The sequence below is a fragment of the Marmota marmota genome, unplaced genomic scaffold, assembly GCF_001458135.2.
Source record: "Marmota marmota marmota unplaced genomic scaffold, marMar, whole genome shotgun sequence".
Classification (NCBI taxonomy): Eukaryota; Metazoa; Chordata; class Mammalia; order Rodentia; family Sciuridae; genus Marmota; species Marmota marmota.
In genome coordinates, this window is record NW_026000211.1 from 14,255,278 (window position 1) to 14,275,915 (window position 20,638).

Sequence of the window (20,638 nt, forward strand, 5' to 3'; positions counted from 1 at the left end):
TGTAAATCAATGGATGTGTAACTGATGTGATTCTGCAATCTGTGTATGGGGTGAAGGTGGGAGTTCATAACCCACTTGAATCAAAGTGTGGAATATGATATGTCAAGAAATTTGTAATGTTTTGAACAACCCACAATAAAAAATTAAAAAAAAAAAGAAAATAATGATAGAGAAACTCTGGGAATTCAATATGAGGAGAATGGGCAGAAAAAGGAGCAAGAAAAAAAAATAGAGTTAAGAAAGGTTTTAGGAGGGCTCTGAGAATCTGGGACAGAGCATGTTAAAAAGGGGATTATATCATGGTGTCAAAAGCTGCCAGGACTGAGGGTGCTCACTATTAGGAAAAACCATTTGATTTAGGGTTCCTTATTTGTTCTACAGGGATTATAAACAAATTAGATTAAAAGGTTCAGCTGCATAGGTCATCATTTAGTGCAAATATTAGTTTCTTTAGAATGGCAAGATTTCAGTTTGTTTAGCTATATTTTTTCCCTATTAGGGAACGAGTAGCCAACTCACTTCGCAGTTTGTTTCTTGTTGGAATTTAGCAGTTCAGCTGAACTAATTTAAGTTTTTGAGCTTATGAACAGCTGCAACTTTGTATTTAAATTTCATCTGCTCTCTGTCCTACTTAATGTTCCAGTAACAATCCATCTTACTTTCAAGTCTGACAATTTCATAAGGGTATTGACCACCCACCGAGAGTGTGCCTTCAAAAGGGAAAGCCCTTTAAGAGCTGTGTTGAGTGAAGCAAAAATGCTTAGATTGTAGTCAATACTATTAGAACTGAACTGGGATAAGAGTGCAGTGATTCAGAAGAATTAGGTCCATTATTTTTACTGATGCTTCAGGAAAGCAATAGCATCCAGGAAAACAATAGAATTTAGGGCATTGTGATGGTCATTGGGATAATATGCTATTTGAGCCTTCTCATGGTAGAATTTCAGTAAAAGTGCAGTTAAACACGTGGACCTGAAAACTGCACCAACCGTCAGACCCTGACAATTTTCCAGGCAAATGGCTGGAGTTCCTTTACCTAAGAATAATGGTCAAGACTTTACTCTACTTGGTTTATAATAGAGACTTCTGATAAGAGTTGATTTAATTCTAATAATAAAGCGAGAAACAGCTTAGCCTAACACATTAGAATAAGTTGCTTGATTTTAATAATCTTAAATGAAAGAAAACAAAAAAGTTACAATGAATGTCAACATTTAGAAACCTTTTAATAATAGCATAAGTCCTATACCTCAGGAAGACTATAACAGATCTCTTTGTTCTCTTACTGACACTTAAAAGCTTTGTATGTAAGTAGTCTTTCTTTTTTCTTTGAAAATTCGATTCCTAGCCACAAATATTTGTGAATCCAGACTGTGCTCCTTTAAATTAAGTCTGTTCCAGAATTGACCCATATCTGGCCATCGGGTAACCTGTATCAGGTACTACCACATGTTCACAATCAACCTCAGCATGCACCCTTTGGGCTGATAACTAAAATGTGACAATTCTGATAATTAAACCAACTAAAGCCAGCGGCTGATGTCTTGCATTAATTCAAAACAGCTTAAGGTAAAACTCAGCTCACTCTCCAATTACGGGAGACTTGGCTATAGACACACTCAACCATGTTGGCGTGGCTTTCTTCAGATACAGTAAACCTGATACCTGACAAAAACTGTAATTTAAACAAATAGAAGGGGTAGCTGATGGATTGTAGCCTGTTTAATCTACCTATGCGTCCCTCTGAAGACTCCTTGATTAGCAAAGCTGAGTAGGTCAAAGGATGACATTTTCCAATCAACCTCACATTCACAGACAAATTATATTTCCCTGTATCATTCATTAAGAGCTAGTGGAGTTCAGAGTGTTGGCTTACATGGAAAATCCTAATTAATTAAAAAAATAAAGAAGAAAAATAAAAGTGAATTACTTTTAAACTTGGGTATAATCGTAACATTTATATGCATAGATTTCATTAGCAGTAAAGGATGTTAAGGATTTCAGCACTCTTCCCAAGATGCAAACAGAAAATGCTACAATGGGAAGCACAATTCCAAGGGTATAGTTTTATGTATCTGTTTTTCAAAGCTAGAGCAGTCATGAAGAACACTGATTTTTAGGATAAATTTTTAATTACCGCCCACATAATTAAATTTTCCACACATGTTCTCTATTACCTCTACTACCATCATCACATAGTATTGATTGTATGACAATTGATGCCGCAAAATGCATACCGAGTAATAATACAGTGTGATAATTTTGTGTGCCAACTTGAGTGGTTTAAGCATTCCTAGAGAGATGACAATACATTATTGTGGATGTGTCTGTGAGGGTGTTTTTGGAAGAAATAAGTATTTGCATTGATAGACTTAGCGAAGAAGATTTGCCCTCACCAGTGTGGGCGTGCATCATGCAATCTGTTGAGGACCTGAAGAGCACAAAGAGGCAGAGGAAGGGTGGATTTTCTGTTTGAACTGGGACATCCATCTTCTGCCTTCAGATATTACTGTGTCTAGTTCTCCGGCCTTTGGACTTGGACCAGGACTTAATATTGACCCCAAACCTTGCAAGACATTGGGACTCAGGCTGAATCACACCATTGACTTTCCTGGTTCTTCCGTTTGCAGATGTCAGGTTGTGGAACCTCTAGGCCTCCATAATCTCATGAGCCAAATCCTATAACCAATTAACCAATTTCTCTCTCTCACATTCACACGTGGGTGCGTGAGCACACGTACACACACACTCTGCAGAATTCTGACTAGAACAGGGAGTGAACTTAGACTTGAATTTGTCTTTGTCAGGAGCTATCTAAAGCTTTATATACAAGCCTCTCTACTAGAAAGCCAGCTTGGGAAATACCAGAGTAAAGTTGAGTCTTTATCTGGAAAGTTATTTTGGTTTGTTTGTTTTGTTTTTATTTGTTCTTTTCAGTTATATGTGACAGTAGAGTCTATTTTGACATAAATATACAAATATGGAGTTATATTATTCTAAATAGGGTCTCAGTCTTGTGGGTGTACATGATGTTGAGATTCATTGTGGTACATCTGTGTAATGTACGTAGGAGAGTTATCTTAGATTCATTCCACTGTCCTATTCCTATTCCCCCTCCCTTGACTTTATTCCTCATTGTCTAATCTGAATTTCTATCCCTGCCCCCTTTATCTGGGAAGTTGTTTAGAATTATTGTGACAGATTGTCTTTTACTTGCATGTACCCAGATAGTATTTTTATCATGGGCATGAAATAGCTAAATTTTAAATCCCTGAGATACTTCAATGGAGGAAGTATGATTGATAATTTAAATCAGAAAGTGTGTTTTGAATTCAAGATTTTTTATGTCATAAAGGCTATTTTAACTTGTTTCCAATTTTGAAGCTACATTTTATCTTCAAAAAGCCAAGGAATATAAAATTACTGAGTGTGTCCTGGAGTCTGCAAGGCTAATCAGAGAATGCGCAGAACATAGATGCTGTTCTTGGAGAACAGGCGCTGCACTCAGAATTCTGTTGTGGAGAATGCTGAAGGAAAGCAAAAGCCCTCAGGAATACTTCAAGCAGCGTGGTTGCAGGCTGATTTAAGGCGTGACTCAAGGAAACATCCATCCCAGTGAAGATTGGTTAAAAGGGCATGGAGCAAGAAACAGAGTAAGAAAAGAAACATGGAAAAAGAGGATCATAGGGAGAAACTAGGATAGTCCTGTAGCCATGCAGATTAAATGGTACCAAGAATTTTCTAAGGAAGGGAAGTTGGAAATTTAGTCAATAGCAACATAAAGTATTTTGTCAAATTCATCATTAGGCTTATATTAACAGGCTAGTAAATCATGTTCAATTATTAATCCATACTGTAGATTTTAAGTTCTTTTTTTTCTGGCTGTAAAATATCCTTTTAAGAAAAATCACCTGGAAACATGTAAAGATTGCTATTCAAACCTGGATGACCCAACCAGCAATTGAAGCCTAGTCTGGTGCTTAGAACAGGTGGTTTGTTTTCATAGTACTTATGATAACTGAACCATTTAGATTGGCACTTGGGGTAAATAAGGTGAGCAGGAAGAAAAACTTTTTAAAGCATGCTGTATAAGAACTCATGAAATAAAACAGGAAAGCATTTAAAGTATTTGCTAGGCTTTTATGAGCCAAATTTCTTCAAGGTAGCTATTTTCTCTAGCTTCCAGATTTTATTTATGTTGGCTCAATGGAAAACTTTCCTCATGGTAAAGGACATTGAAGCAGGTGTCAGGTACTAGGAATAATGTCAGATATTAATTACCCAATTTAGAAATATCACTGAATTAAAACTGAATTAAAATGAATTAAAACTGATCATAACCAAAAGTTTATTAGTAAGGTATAATACCAAAATTAAATGGGTAACAATGTAAGATTTTAAACCATATTTTTGATTGAAGTTTTAATTTGAAAATGAAATAAAGGCATGAGAATAAAAAAAAACTAATAGATTTTTCTTAAAAAATTTATTGGAGAACTGAATATTAAGTACCTATCCATATTACTTGATTTATATCATGTTACATTAGAAATATAGAATACATGTAAATTAAATATTAATACTATAAAAAATAGAAAATCCAGAGAACATTCAGGAATCTGTGTGATTTAAATGGATTTTACTGAAGATTTTCATGTATTGAACTTATATTTATTTCAAAAGTTTGCTTTAAAATTAGAATATTTTTGTACTTCATTTCATTCAGTCTATAGCTACTTCCAAAATTATTAGTAAAATTTAATAAAGAAAAAAAATTGGGAAAAGCACTGCAAGAAATTTCTTCAGTAGGTAACTCTTTCTTTCAACTTTTTTTTTTTTAATTTTTGAGGTACTGTGGATTAAACCCAGGGTTGCTCTACTGCTGAGCTATATCCCCAGTCCTATTTAAGACAATGACTTGCTAGTCGCTCACACTGGCCTTGAAATTGTGATCCTCCAGCCTTAGCCTCCCAAGTAGCTGAGACTACAAGTGTGAGCCACTATGGCCTAACTTAAGTAGGTAGCATTGTTGAAACATTCATTAAAAAAATGCTTGCTCAAAAATTCATATGTGACTGCACTTTCAAGTCCATATTTAGAACAATAGCAAGCTTTTCCCATTAAGTTTACTCTTCAAATATTTTATCATTTAGAAGAGTCCAGTGAAATATGTCATTATCAGAAAGTGTTAGTATGGATACACTTAAAAGAATATTTCATAAGCATGTTTGATTTCGAATTAGGTTTTTAATATACATTTTGTTATATGACATAAGTCTTGATCCCTATACATTATTTTTTTAATAAACAGAGTAGAGGCATAACTACGGGACTGATTCAGTTTTAAAAAAAATGTATGTTTTTTGCCATGCTGAGGGTTAAACTCAGGGCCTGGCACATGCTAGGCAAGTGCATTAATATTGAGCTAAATCCTAATCCCAGGATAGCTTTTTCATGCCTGTGTAGGGATTGTATTACTTAAATTCTAGTCAATGATTTTAAAATCTTGAATCTCCATGTTCCTCAAAATTTGTTGAGTTTTTGCTTAGACTGTAGGAATGGGACAAAAGCTTTCAATGAGCTAGCATACAGTCTTAGGAAGCAAGCAGCTACTTAGATCAAGGGAAAAAGAGATACAATTTGCAGTGCTTATTACAAAGGGAGACATGAAAATATTTGACTAAGAAAAATGTCAAATGACACACCTTTGACACCAATATTTTGAAAGTTTAGATATACATCTATGTGTGCATATAAATATATAAAAATATGTATTTGTTTATTTATTTATTTTTATCGGAGATTGATCCCAGGGTGCCTGCTTACCAAGTACTCTGTCACTGAGCTACATCCCTAGTCCTATACTTTTTTTTATTTTTAAAGAGAGAGAGAGAGAGAGAGAGAGAGAGAGAGAGAGAGAGAGAGAATTTTTTAGTATTTATTTTTCAGTTTTCGGTGGACACAACATCTTTATTTTCATGTGGTGCTGAGGATCGAACCCAGCGCCCTGCATGTGCCAGGCAATCGGTACCGCTTGAACCACATCCCCAGCCCCCTATACTTTTTTTTTTTAAATAACAACAAAAATGTGATTCTTTTCATAAAAGCATAAAAAAGAGACTTGCTTAAAATAGAAGCATCAAGTTAAATTACAGTGAATTGGATAATAGCATCAAAGGAAAACCTTGAGGTAAGCAAATTAATTGAGAGAACGTTTTGAATTGTGATACTTAAGATAGGCAGATTTTATGTTAGAATCTTTCACTAGTTTTCCCACAACCCAAGGGATAAGGAAACACCTAAATATTGAAAAGGTGCAATTGTGTTTTTAAAAAGACAAGGATACATTGCAGTGTTTTTCATGCATAAAATAAAATGAAATTCTGATATATGGAACAACATGGATGAATCTGAAGACATTATGCTAAGTGAAAAAAGCCAGACACAAAGGGACAAAAATTGTATGGTTCTGCTTATATGTGATACACAGAATAGAGAAATTCATAGAGACAGTTAGATATAGGTTACTAGGGGCTAGGAAAAGTGAGAATATAAAGTTATTTTTAATGGGTACAGTTTCTGTTTAAAATGGTAAAAATGTTCTGCAAAGGGTATTGTTATTTATACAATATTATGCTTGTATTTAAAACCCCTGAGTTACATACCTTCAATGGTGAAAAGTATACCATTGTATGTATACTTACTGTTGCAAGAAAAGTTAAAAAATAAAGGAAAAACTCTTGGTAATTCAAGATTAACTTGTGTTATTTTTATATTTAAAATAAGAGGCCTTGAACTTAACCAGGCTAGTCAAATAACTATTTAGTTGCTAAGCAAAGTTCCATATGATGTCTAATTGGTACATAAGCCTATCAGTACACCATGAAAAAAAAATTATCAATTCATTTGGAATTCAGTGTAAATAATGAGAATAGTTCCACAGGATTTTGTCTGGAGAACACAACTATTTAATGTGTTTATCAAAATGTGTTATTTCCCCGGAGGGACCTGTATGCCTCCTCATAGCTGTTAATGAGGACCTTGCAACTGAGCATGCTTCCGTTTATTTCCTCTGGCTACCAGAAGCTCTAATGAAATATGATGCCCAGCAACAAGACTTATCTTATGATTGGCATATTCTCCTTGTCCCTGATAGTAATCTTCTGTCTCTATTTATAGTTTAGTTCTGTATATGACTTTTTATTGTATATTGCCTCCAATTCTTTGTGGAAAGAGGTGGGTTGTAAATAAATAACGATGTAAAAATAGTTTGATCAGTGACATGATATCTAATATTAAGAGTATGCTCATTAAGTTTGCAGAGCATTCCTAACAAGGATGATTCAGATGAGTTGATAAACCTTTCTTCAGTTCAACTAAATGCACACCTGCTTAAGTACACACGCACATGCGCGCACACACACACACTCCTGTGCACATGCACACAGGTTTTTAGAACTCATTGTGTATTGGTTCCTTGGTCTGCACCCTTGGATGGCCTACAGTTTTGTCAGAGAAATAGACTCTTTAATCCATTGTTTAAAATATTATATCAACTAGATCAGTTATCAAATCAGCAAACAAAACATTATTTGCAAAAAGCATAATATATTCAATAACCACAACAGTTTATGCATGCAAAATGAAACAGACATCAAGGTGTTACTTTGAATAGAGACAGACCCCCTGGGAATACGTATATCGTTGTAAAAAGACCTACAATTAAAATTGGAAAATTGTTGATTAATAATGTCCAGGATGGGCCACTGGTTAATTTGACTTTGGTGGTTGTTTTGAAACCGCTTCAGACCCTGTTGTTCTGCTTCTCTTAATAATACCTTTCAAGGTATTATTTATTTTAAGTAATTACTTCTATGCTCATGACTATAAGTTACATCTTCTATTTTTCAATTTTCAGTGCTGGACTAGGTGAATAAATTGTGAAATTATCATTGCAACCCTTTTCTGTAATGGAAGTGAATAATTATATGGAAATATAAAATTTCAGAATTAGAAGCCTCAGAAATAATTGGTTCTAATCCTGTTTCTACAGATGAGGTCTTTGATGCTGCGTGTGCTAGGTAATATAACTAGTGAGGGGCGAAGTTAGGGTCAGAACCTAGCTCTTTTGTCCAGACTTTTGCTTTCCCAGCTTTACCATGTACTTGAGCATGGGAACCATAGTTTATAAATCTTTACCCTCCAAATCAAGAAGTGGCCTATGTGTCAGGCTGTACAAAGGCCCGATTGCTAGAGTAGTCTCTGTTTGAAAACTGATACTGATACAGAAATTCCAACAATGAGAAAATAAAGTCTCACCCCTTTCATTTCTCATTTAACATTTCTTTTCTGCAGAAGCCCAAGAGTACACACAGTGATGAGGAACAAACGTAATGAATGAATTCCCTGCTCCCATGTAGAGGAATAATTAATCCATTTGCTTCTCATTTTGATTCTGTACCTCCCTTAAAATTTATTATTAGAATTGAACAGATGCCCTCTACAAAGGGTTTTCCTTATAATGAAGTCAGAGCCTGGAGAGTCAGGGTATTGCAGCCTAACTCTGCAGGAAAACAGGCGGACAGCGGAAGTCCTTGAAAACATATGTTCTTTTAACTAAAACCTTGAACTTCCAGAATCAACTTGAAAATTACACCAGAGTATTTTCACCCCACACTTTTTTGACTTTCTGAACTGTGTGCCTAGTTTTCTCTCCATGGCAAGTGTACAAAAATCACAGAAGTTTCATGAATGTGAGGAATAATGTAAAAGATAGTAATTCTAATTGGGAAGGATGCTATCAAAAGCCTGAAACTAAAAAATGTGCTAATTATATGGTCTAGATGCTCAGTAGAGAGATGAGCACGTTAATCATTTCGCTTAAGTGTTAAAATTCCCAAACTCCCCTCCTTTGGTTGCTGATGTTAGAAATAAACCCAGGCAGCCCAAGGGTTAACATCTGGAAGGGTATATTTTTGGCATTGTCTCTGTCACTGTTCTTTTAAGTCTCCAAGAAACACTCGGTCCCACTCACATTTCATTGACTTGTCACAATTTTAATGTGCACTAGTAATGCCAATAGGAATAAAGCCAAACAAGCCAAAGAGGTAAAAAATAAAGACCAATTTCAAGACCTAGAATATATTTCAGGACCTAGAATAATCAGTCATGCATAATACATGGTCAGTAAATATTGCTCCTCTTTTTCTGTCTCCAGATGTCACTTTTCTGTGGCATAATATAATTAGTCCTGTTCATCTTGTCTGTTTTCTGGACTACACTATTTAATAAATTTATTCTCTCTAAATTCTTTTTTTTTCCCTTTTTCTGCTTGTCCCTGTGAATTACTTCCACAGAGTTTCCTTCTTAGTGATACTAGGTTTAGAAAACTAATGAGAAGTAACAATGCATGGAATCATTACATCTGCCCATAATTTTTTTTAATAAATAATGTTTTAAAATTCTCTATCTTCAACAATATTTGACAATGTATCACCCTTCTGATCAGATAGATAGAGAAAAACTCCTGGGAATGTGGAATATAAGTAGATCCAGGCTATTCCTAAATGGGGAAGACAGAGAGGAAGACTTTCATACCTTAAACTTTCCTTAGAATTCAATCTTCTAGACAGGTGACATGGCATGTGCCTGTAATTCCAGCAGCTGGGCGACAGGGGTGGACTGAGGCAGGAGTATCACAGTACAAAGCCAGCCTCAGCAATTTAGCAAGGGCCCTAAACAACTTAGCAAGAAACTATCTCAAAATAAAAAAACGGCTGCAGATGTGGCTCAGGGGTTGAGCATCCCTGGTACCAAAAACAAAACAAAACAAAAACTTGAATTCAATCTTTGAGTCTAAAGCTATTTTTTTATAATTTTATAGTATACTAGCTCAATCAGTTATTCTCATTGCATATTCAAGTTAGCCTAAGTAGAAATAACAGGATAAGATAAATCAATCAATCAATCAATCAAACAAATAAATTAATAAATAAATAAGATTTCTCAGGAACAGAACTGATCTGACATGAGCCTGTATTTGACCCATTTGGGTTGGCTCTAGAAATTGGTCCTAGGAGGAACTGAACTCAATGCTTTCTGGATTTTACTGCCTTTCTTAAAAAAGGAAGGACTTGTCATTTCCCAGGCAAACTGTGAGTTAATATAATCTTTTACTAAAGTGAGGGCACATCTCTTTTTCTCCCTCTAATCTGGTTTCAAAGGCTAGAAGATAGAGCTCATTAAATAAATTTTTATTCAGGACCTACTGAGTACCAGGCACTATTCTAGCAGCTGGCAATTTTCCTGATTCTATGATGCTGGGTCACTATTTTATCACTTTTACTATGTTACTAGATATGGGGTGATCAACTTGAATACAATATGCTGTCACTATTTTTAGTAAACATGTCGCAGTGATAAACTAATTGTTGTTGAAAGACTAATAATCACATTTTAATGCCCCAAAGTCTTTTGTTGTTTTTTAAAAAAACTTTTAAAAGTAACAATTGCTAATATTTGCATGTATAAAATTTTAAGCCACTTTTCCATCAGTTAATCTACCATACATTTTTAAAAAGCCAGGAATTTTATTTCCATTTTACAAATAAATAAGACCAGAATTATATATGCAGGTTATCATTGGATATCAAACTTGCTAACTTCCTTAGTTGGAAAGGAGAGAAGGAGCAGAAGAAGGTGCCTTTGGCTGGTATAGGTCAGGAATCAACATGAGGCAGAGTTTAACAACGTTTCAATTATGAAGTGAATGAATAATATTATGAAGTCTCATGAAAATTATAATAAATTATTTCAGAGAACAGGAAGGGCAATGCAAATGAAAATCCCATAATATTTATCCCATCCCCATTGACTATGCAAGAGTAGAATTTTGAAAAATTAACTTGGATGCACTAAAAGAAGTTCACCTATTTTATTTTTAAAATCCAATCTGAACGTGAAAAAGAAAAACAACAAACATTTTTTTTTTTCCTTCAGTATGTGCCTGAAGCTCACAGGTGCTGTTTATTTGACAGATCACTTTGGAATGTGCAATCAACTAGGCACCAAAAGAGTGTCGACTAATTTTATAAGAGGGAATAAGAGTACAAGACCTCGGCAAAATATCACCAGCATCACATCTGGGGCCTCTACAATGTGATCCCTAACCTCTGGTGACAAGTACTGGATATTTTAAAGAAAAAGTAAAAATTTTTCTCCTTGACTTTTTTTTTTATTGCTGTAAACCACATTTAATAATATCTTCACAAATTTAAATGAGACTGTGGAGATTAAACTCATTCCCATGAGAGTAGATGAGGAACAGGAAGAAATTCACTCTGCTGATATTCCACCTTGGCAGGTCTACCTAGTTTCTACGAGGCTTGCTACTGCTGGGAGAAATGGGGAATTCTCAGTCCTCAAACTTGGTTAAGAGGATGGTTGAAAAACATGGCTGGAGAAAGTCTCCTGCCTTATCCTTAGAGAGTATTCTGCATCTTTCATGTCAGAGAACTATTTAATGGGAAAACATGGCACCATGGAGCTACCTGATACAGGGCCTTATTTCATCTAGGTCTCAGTGAGGAGCGAATTCCTCACAGTGAGAAGGGAATAGACTACAGTTCTATCCTTCCACTAGGATGATGCAAGGAAATGCAGCCTGCCTAGGACAGTGGCAGTGCTGACTGTGACAGGGACCCATGGACAAAGAGCACTCAGCGAAGGGGGTGGGAGATTATTAGTTTTTTTAAGCAATAAATAAATAAACAATATATGGTAAGACGTTAGAAGAAAAAAACTTCCTCAGGACTTTATTTAAGGTGTGCTCTTAGCATTTACAACTATGGAAATGAAGATTCATCCACAAAACATGGTAAGGATCATAAATAAACAGCTTCCCAGAGCAGAATGATGTGCTACACTATGAAAATTATGAGCAGAGTAGGTCAACATAGAGAGATGTAAATTCTGATTAGACCTTTTATCTTTGATTGTTTCAAAATCACATTAGATCAGATATCCTAAGAATTTTTTTCTAATTTCTTCGTTTTCTTCCTCTTCTCTCCTCCTTTCCTTTCCCGTCATCTTTTCTTTTTTCTTGCTCTTTTTTTATGAACCTAACTACACAATCTATTACCTATATAATTACCTATTTATTTCTTTGCTCAAAGGTGAAATCACACACATACACGTGTGTAACTTAACCACGCAACTAGATATCATTCTCATTCTAAGATGAGTAATTTTTCAATTAAATCTTCCAGAATGTTCATATAATCAGATAGCTTGAATAAGGGAAGCCTTCCCAAGTACCAAGTGACATGTGTGGTGCCTAGAATAGATCCACCTAGTGAGCAATAAACCTTATATAGGGATACAATATTGGCCAGGGTCATTTTGAATTAGTAATGCCACAGTGTGCGTCAAGGATGTTAAAAATGTTTAACAGGAATGACAGAAACTGCCATATGCCTACTTTAGGCTCCAATATCCCCTTCTCTCCCATTACAAAGCCAGATCTCATTGTAGTTTGGAGAGACAGGCATCCAGATAAAAGACAGCATTTTCTAGCCTCTAGTTAGTAGATGTAGCCATTGGACAGCCTTCATCCATTGGTATGTGAGCATGACAGTAATGTGTGGTACTTCCTTCAAATCTTTTTAAAGACTAGCATCCCTTTTTCTTTCTTCTTGTTGTAGGTCTGGAAGAGAGGTGTGATGGCTGGAGTGCTAACTGCTATCTTGGACCTGATCCAATACCACAGAAATGGAGTATTGAAGAGCTAGAAGAAATCTGAATGAATCATGGGGCTGCCCTGCCTCAGGACTTGCCTTAAGTGAGAAAATAAATCCCTATATGTTTAAATCATGATTTTTCTGGCAATCTCTAACCTATGGATAAACATAAAACTAACTAACAAAGTAGGTAAAACTAAATATAAAAACCTAAAGTACTAATTAACAGTTTCTGTGTTTTTTCAATTAATATGAAACCAAATATAGCTATAAAAAAGAAAATCATCTGTTGTTATTGGGTTATTCTATATTTTTCACAACTATTTTTACATATCCAAGATATGTTGCTTAGATTTAATAGGATACATTTAATTTTCTTATTATTCAATATTATTTTCATCATGAATTATTTTTATGCCTTGCCTCTATTCCACGATATAAATCCCACTTTAACTATGAAGTATAGAAGAGGAAAAAATCTTTTGCCCTTCTATTCTGGAAAACTACTCCTTTGGCATTTGTATTTTATTTTTATTTATGTAGCAGATTACAGACTCAGGAAGGCAAGATCATTGTATTTTACACGGCTCATAGCAAGCGATTTAAATACAATGGTCTATAAGTATGTTTCCACTGATATTTATGGTATGTACCTAGCCTATGTAAAATATATTTCTCCCAGTAATTCTTAGAAAGGATAGCATTGTTATTAATGATTATTTCTTCACTTTTTTTTTTTTACCATTTCCTGCATAGTTCCAATTATCTCCAAAAGAAGAAATAAAGATCTAAAATATATGACCTTGTAAATCAAGGGGAATAAAATCTATGAATATCTGAAATCCTAAAACTTTTAAATGCTATTAATAAAGACATCAAAATTCTGTTTAAAATACTTTGCATATCTAATGTTCTTAACAAAACATGCATTTCAAGCAGAAGTTTTAAGGGTTTTAAATCACAGATTTTCACAGCATTTCCTTCCGGCAGCTGATGAAGATTGGATAATATACAATCAGAACACTTTTTCTACACATTTTAAATTGATTGAAAAATAGAAACAGATTTAACATTCAAAAAAACACATTTGCAACCGTTATATAAAAATGGCCTGATCTGATTTAGTAGATACTAGGTATAGAAACTTAGAGCTTGACAGCATTCTTTGGGATGTTTTAAAACAGAGGGAGCGTATTATAACACTCAAGCTGCCGCTCTCAAAATAAGTGCATCTGACTAACAGTTTGAAGCTTCTCCGAGGACTATCACCAAAGAAAACCTTGCAATTTATGAAAGGTGTTCTTCATACTTCATTTGAGGTACAAGCCTGACATTAAATAGGTTATGAATAGTTTTCAGTAGAAAAACATAAATGTAATAAATTGCCAAAGATGAGCTATATGGAAATACAACATATTTGCATAAGATTTGAAAGTTTAACATTTATTACTGTCTGCAGTCTGACATATAACTGGGTGACTGAAAAATAACTAGGTAACCATTCAAGTTGTCAGTTTGCATTAACTAGGTATGTAATCAAAGAAAATAAATAATGAACAAGAGGATTCCTCTGCCATCATGCTCACTAAGCTATCAAGGCATTGACTATTAATGATTGTTATAGCATTGTTATTAATGATTATTTCTTCACCTTTCTTTTACCAGTTTCCTGCAGAGTTCCAATTATCTCCAAAAGAAGATATAAAGATCTAAAATATATGACCTTGTAAATCAAGGAGAATAAAATCTATGAATATCTGAAATAAAAAAAAAAACTGGCCCCAGATATCATCCATAGAACATCATAGCTTTAAATATGAGTAGTCATATGCATGGTCAAATATTCTACATTTACTCTCAGATGTTGTCTTACTTAATTCCTTTCCAAATGTAAGGTCATATAGAACACTTTTCTCTGCCTAAGTTTTTCCCTTCTGTAGTGTGACTGGATCTATTGAAATTATTTCATGCTTTCCAGAAGGCCGGGTCATGATAGCTAACATGGAAAGACTCAATTGTTGGGGGAATGGAAAAGAGGGGGTCTAGAAGTAAAAAGGTCTTGACTCCTCCCAAAAGTCCTTGGATGCCTCAGTCATGGGCACATCAGAACCAAATCAGAGTTCTGAAGAATTAATCCAGTCAACCACACACCTAGGAGCAATCTGCTATCTTTTTACAATTAGAAAAATCTCCTTAAAACAGAGAACTTTATGAATAAATGGGATTTATTTTTCCTACTTTTAAGAAATTTTCTGATAAAAGTGTGGTTTGCATCGTATAGCTTATTTCTCAAGAGCACATTTTGACCGCATTTGAAACTTATTTTGAAGTACTAGAGAATGAAGGGTTGCATTGTACACAAACTTACAAGCTGGTAAAGAAAAAAAAATCCTCTTAAAAAAGAAATATGAAATTTGCTAAAGATAACTGAATATTAAAAATGATTCTATAATGAAGGCAAGGTTGGACTATAGGATTCTCATACTCACACAAATCACTAGCGGTGAGATTTATAAATAAAACAAAATTTATTGTAAAAGCTAGGATATTTTTGAGTGTGAAATGGGGAGCTATTTACAGTAGGCATTAAGTGGAACTATGCTAGGAAAACCCATAAAATATGTTTACCCTATTTATAAAAGACGGGTAGATATATTATTTGGCTAGATTTATAGATGATTTTATCCTTCATCTCCATGAAAATTAGTAGAGACTTAATGTAATTATTTTGTCTGCTAAAAAATATGCCCAAACCTGAGGCCTTCAACACATGACCATGTTGGAGTAACTCCCACTGGACATATTTTCCCATAGTAAACAATGAAATGGACAAAATATAGTATTTATCTGTTCTGAGGCAATGAACAATAGGCAATTCAGGATTAGAATCCTTGAGAGGTGGAAGTCCATAAAGGGAACTCTATATTGTCTTGGCTTCTTACAGTTTTCAGATTGTATGAATGAAGTGGAGCCAAAGTCAGCTCCTTAACATTTAGAGAGAGGGCAGAGGTCAGGGATGGTGGAGCATCTGGAGCGTGCATGGTATGATACCAGAAAGGAATACACAGTAGGGTAGGAATACAAGGAAGGAGGCGTGAAACTTTTCCTAGAGACACCCTGTGGGTCCTTGGCTAAGGCATGGGTTGTCCATATAGAGTGTAAGACTCCATGTGACCAAGCAGAGAAGGGCTACTTGTGGTGAGACCGAGAATTAATATCTCTGTTTATCTTCTTTACCTCTGATGGTGATGGACAGAAAGATATCAAAGTCAGCCCATCTGAGTGGTAAGAGTGAAAGACCATTCCAACATGATAAAAATGGTAATTTATTAAAAACTTATAACAACTCTACTAGCAGGTATATATGTATTTAATAATGGAGCTTCAAAAATTTATGAAGAAAATACCAACAGAATAAAAGAAAGTCATAGATGATAAATCTACACTAATAGATTTTCAACACTTCTCTTGCAGTATTTTATGAGACATGTAGATAAAAATCTTTCAAATAAAGAATACTTCAACCACATGATCAGCTACATTGAATACATTGATGTTTATGTTAATACCATGCCCCACAACTTCATAGTACATACTTCTTTCTTTTTTGGAGGGGGGAGGTACTGAGGATTGAATTCAGGGGCACTTGACCACTCAGCCACATCCCCAGCCCTATTTTGTATTTTATTTAGTGCCTTGCTTTTGCTGAGGCTGGCTTTGAACTCACCATCCTCCTGTCTCAGCCTCCCAAGCCTCTGGGATTACAGGTGTGCGCCACTGTGCCCAGCCATACTTCTTTTAAATACACTTAGAACATTTATGAAGATAGACTGTATGCTGATTCTGGCCTCTAAAATATGATGTTTCAATAAATTTCAAAAGATAGAAATATCCTAATGTGTGCCTTTAAGCAAAGCAGAGTTTAAATTAGAAATCAATAAAAATAATCAACATAGAAAAGCTTCCAAATTTTGGAAACAAAACAACATACATCTAAATAACATATGTTGAAGGAAGAAGTCATTAAAAACATTAAAAAAAACAAACACCATTTTGAACTAAATGGTAATGAAAACACCATGAAAAAAATTCATGGGATGTAGCCCACCCAATGATTCAAAGGAAGTTTGTAGCATTAAAATTCTTATATTAGAAAAAAAATAAAGACTTGAAAGTAATAACCATTTTCTTAAAAATCTGGGGAAGATATCAAATTAAAAGCAACGTAATAAAATGAGAGCAAAAATAAGAGCAAAAAAATTAAATTAAGAATCGATAAAAGGTAAAGAAAATAACAAATTAAAAAATTGGTAGTTGTAAAAGACTCAAAATAATGGGCTAAAGCAAGCCTGACCAAGATAAAAATAAAAATATAAATTACCAATATCAAGAATGAAAGTGAAAATATGATTACAGCTCAGACAGGTATTTAAAAGATAATAAAGGGATATTATGAACATTTATGAGAATATGCTTGACAACTTTGATGAAATAAGTACGCTCAAAAACACAATTTGCAAAAATTAACATAAAAAGTTGAAAATATGAGTAACACTGAATCTGAATCTTTTAAAGGATTGAATTCATAATTAAAAAGCTCCTAATCAAGAAAACTCCAAGCATAGATGAATTCTCTGGTGAATTTCTATAAAAATTTTATGGAATAAATAAATCTACACAAATTATTTAAGACAGGAGGCGGAAATGCTTAAATATTTTTCTACTCATATAATGAGGCCAGTAGCACCCAGGTAATAAAATCTAACAAAAATATTTCAACAAAATATAGATACCAATATCCCTCCTGAATATAGACAAATTTTGACCAAATATTGTCAACTCAAATTTAGGATGACACAAAATGGCCATACATCAGTAACGAGTGATGGTTTATCCAATGGAATGTAAGATGTAGTTAGCACTGTAAAAAAAAAAATCTGTTCAATCCATCAAGTTATCAGGAAAGGAAGACAGGCCATATGATCATTTCAATATATAAGTTTTGACAAAATTCAATACCCATTCATTGTAAAAAATTTAACAAAGGAGGAGGACAAAGGAACTTCCTTAGTCTGAAAAGGTATCTACAAAAAGTCTAAGTTCATATCATAATTAACAATAAGATATGGAACATTTTCCTTCTTTGTAGAATTGAATAATTTATTCTAAAATATATATGAGAATGTGAAGGATGAAGAATGCTAAGATAATTGGGCAAAAGAAGAAAGTTGGAGAACTTACATCACCTGACTTCAAGACTTACATTTGAGACAATAAGGTATTGATATAGGATAACTCAATCAAAGGAATAGAAGAAATAGCACAGAAATAGAAATATGTTTATATATGGTCTGCTGACTTTCACTAAAGTACCAAAGCTATTTTTCAATAAATTACACTGGAACAATTGAAAAAAACATGTGAAAAAATGTATACCCCTGCCCTCACACCATGCATAAAAATGAATCCAATATCATCATAGACTCAAATGTAAATCAGAAGTATAAAGATTTTCAAACATGGTATTAGCAAATGTTTCTTAGCACTGAGCATAAAAGAAAATATTGATCAATTAGACCTCATCAAAAGCCTATTTATCGAAAGACATAGTTAGGAAAATAGATAAGTTACAGACTGAGTAAAATTTTTCCTAATACATAAAATTTAATAAAGGGGGCTGAAGTATAGTTCAGTGCAGGAGCACTTGCCTAGCATGCATGAAGTCCTGGGGCTGGAGGAAGACAAAGGCCTTCTATCCCAAATATATTTTGAAAAATGAATCATGCAAATGAACTTAATGAGCAAATAACTTGAAAAGACAAAAAGAAAAAAAAAAGAAGACACAAGCATGTGTTATGGCTAATTAGCACATGAAAATATATTCTGCATCCCTAGTCACAAGGGCAATGCAAAACCACTATGAGAGCACAAGAAAAGCCCAACCCAAGACTAATATCAATTGTTGGTGAAGATCTGGAACAAATGAAACTGTCATTAATTTCCAGTAGGAATGTAAAATGGGACAAAGATTCTAAAGACACAGTGAGGCTGTTAAGAGGTAAAACACCAATGTGTCCTATGACCCAGAAGTTTCTCAGCTTGTTACTATTGCAAGAGAAATGAACACATGTGGTCTCAAAATGCTTTTAAAAATATATATTTACAGTAGCTTTATCCATAATATCTAAAACTTGGTAACAACCCAAATGTCTACTGCAGGAATAATTACAAAGTTATGGCACATTAATTCAGTGGAATACAATTAAACAGTAAAAAACAAATGTATTACTACTATCATACTCAACAACAGGGTTGACACTCAGAAGCATCACTGAGTGAGGAAGACAGAAACAAAAATAGCACATATTGCATTATTACATTGAAATGAAGTTCAAGGACAGGCAAAACCAATCCCCTTGATAGAAATCACAACTGTAGTTGCCTATTGAGGGTGGGTGAGTAGGATTAACCCTGCCTTTATTACAGGGTTTTTTAACATAACAAGCTGAATGGCATATATTCCAAGTATCTATTTTTTAAGAGTTGGGACATTGTCAAATTGATTCTTTTAATTGTCCAACTCACTAAATGCTTTATAACATACATAGCCTTTAAGATAGATATAAGCCCACTTAATAGTTTTAGATAAAACTTAATTAGGAATTATTACTTTAAATATTTTTCTTGTGTGCACAATTCACATAATTGGAGACCAATTAGGCATGTGTTTAAGAACAGTTTGAGGTGACAAAGATACAGAAGACTACTGGTCCTTCTAAACTAAAACACATCCTAAAATTTAGGAGCAAAGTCAAGGACATCCTCTGAAGAATAGATAATTAACATAAAATGGACAAGATTAGATAAAATATTACAATGTGTAAAGAGACTTTTTGGATGATAAATTATTTTAAAGAAATGTACCAAATGACTTAAAATTAAAGTTAATAACACAGAAGGAAAAAAAACATAACATTTAATAATATTTTAAAAGAAATTGGCCAGCAATTTTTTTTTGAGATTTTTGATAGGTAGAAATCCTACTATCTTTCTCTCCAAGAATTCAATCAATAAGATGCTATCTGAATCATATAATGAACACTTTAAGTGTTAGGATTTAATTGCTATTTCCTTGGGAAGAGGTCTAAAATTTATGAAGGATTAGGAGGTCGATAGGAAGGCATTCTCCAGATTAAATAACTACAAAGAGAGTTATCTTTCTTGAAATAAATAAAATGTGATCCTATTTCCCACTTATTATGTTAAATATAATAGCGCCTTTAACAAATGTGTTATTAAGCCTTTTGCTGATCTAAGTGTATCTGTATCTATTTTCTTGGTTCCTTTGAGAAACCATGCAAAATTTTTATCCCATGTTAATTACCAATTTAATCAGTCAATGCTAAAAGAAAATCTTTTGCTCTAATTATAAAAGACAGTTGTTTTAAACATTTGACGTGATGAATACCTTTCCTGATCTTGGGCAGGCTATAATTTATTAAGCGCAAATATGAGGGGAAAAACTGATACAGTGCTTAATCAGCAGCGACCCTCAATTAAAACAGGTGATGTTTACTGGGTTTAAGAATAACAGCAATACAACTCCAATTAGCTATCAAATCATCTGGCAAAACAGCTGTTACATAAATAGAAAATCACTTAGCTTTTCTGCTCTTTTTTTTTCAATTTTGTCTTTATTTTTTAAATCATTTAAAAAGATAGTCCAATTTTACAAAACTTTTAAACAGGGGAACTGATTTGCAGTGTTAGAAGTTATGACAGTGTTTAACTTTGATGGGGTGGGGAAAGGGTGGAGAGGAAGGGGTTTGATGAGAAGGGGTCAGAAGACCTATTGGAATACTGGTGCTACTGTTTCTTAACTAGGTGTTGGTTACAGGCAT

The 20,638-nt window shown here is 34.0% G+C and overlaps 1 protein-coding gene across 5 annotated transcripts in view; it reads right to left on the reverse strand.

The window, feature by feature from the left end:
- Positions 1-20,638, reverse strand: part of Tenm3 (teneurin transmembrane protein 3) — a 2,471,519-nt gene that overhangs the window by 811,190 nt on the left and 1,639,691 nt on the right. The window lies entirely within an intron of this gene.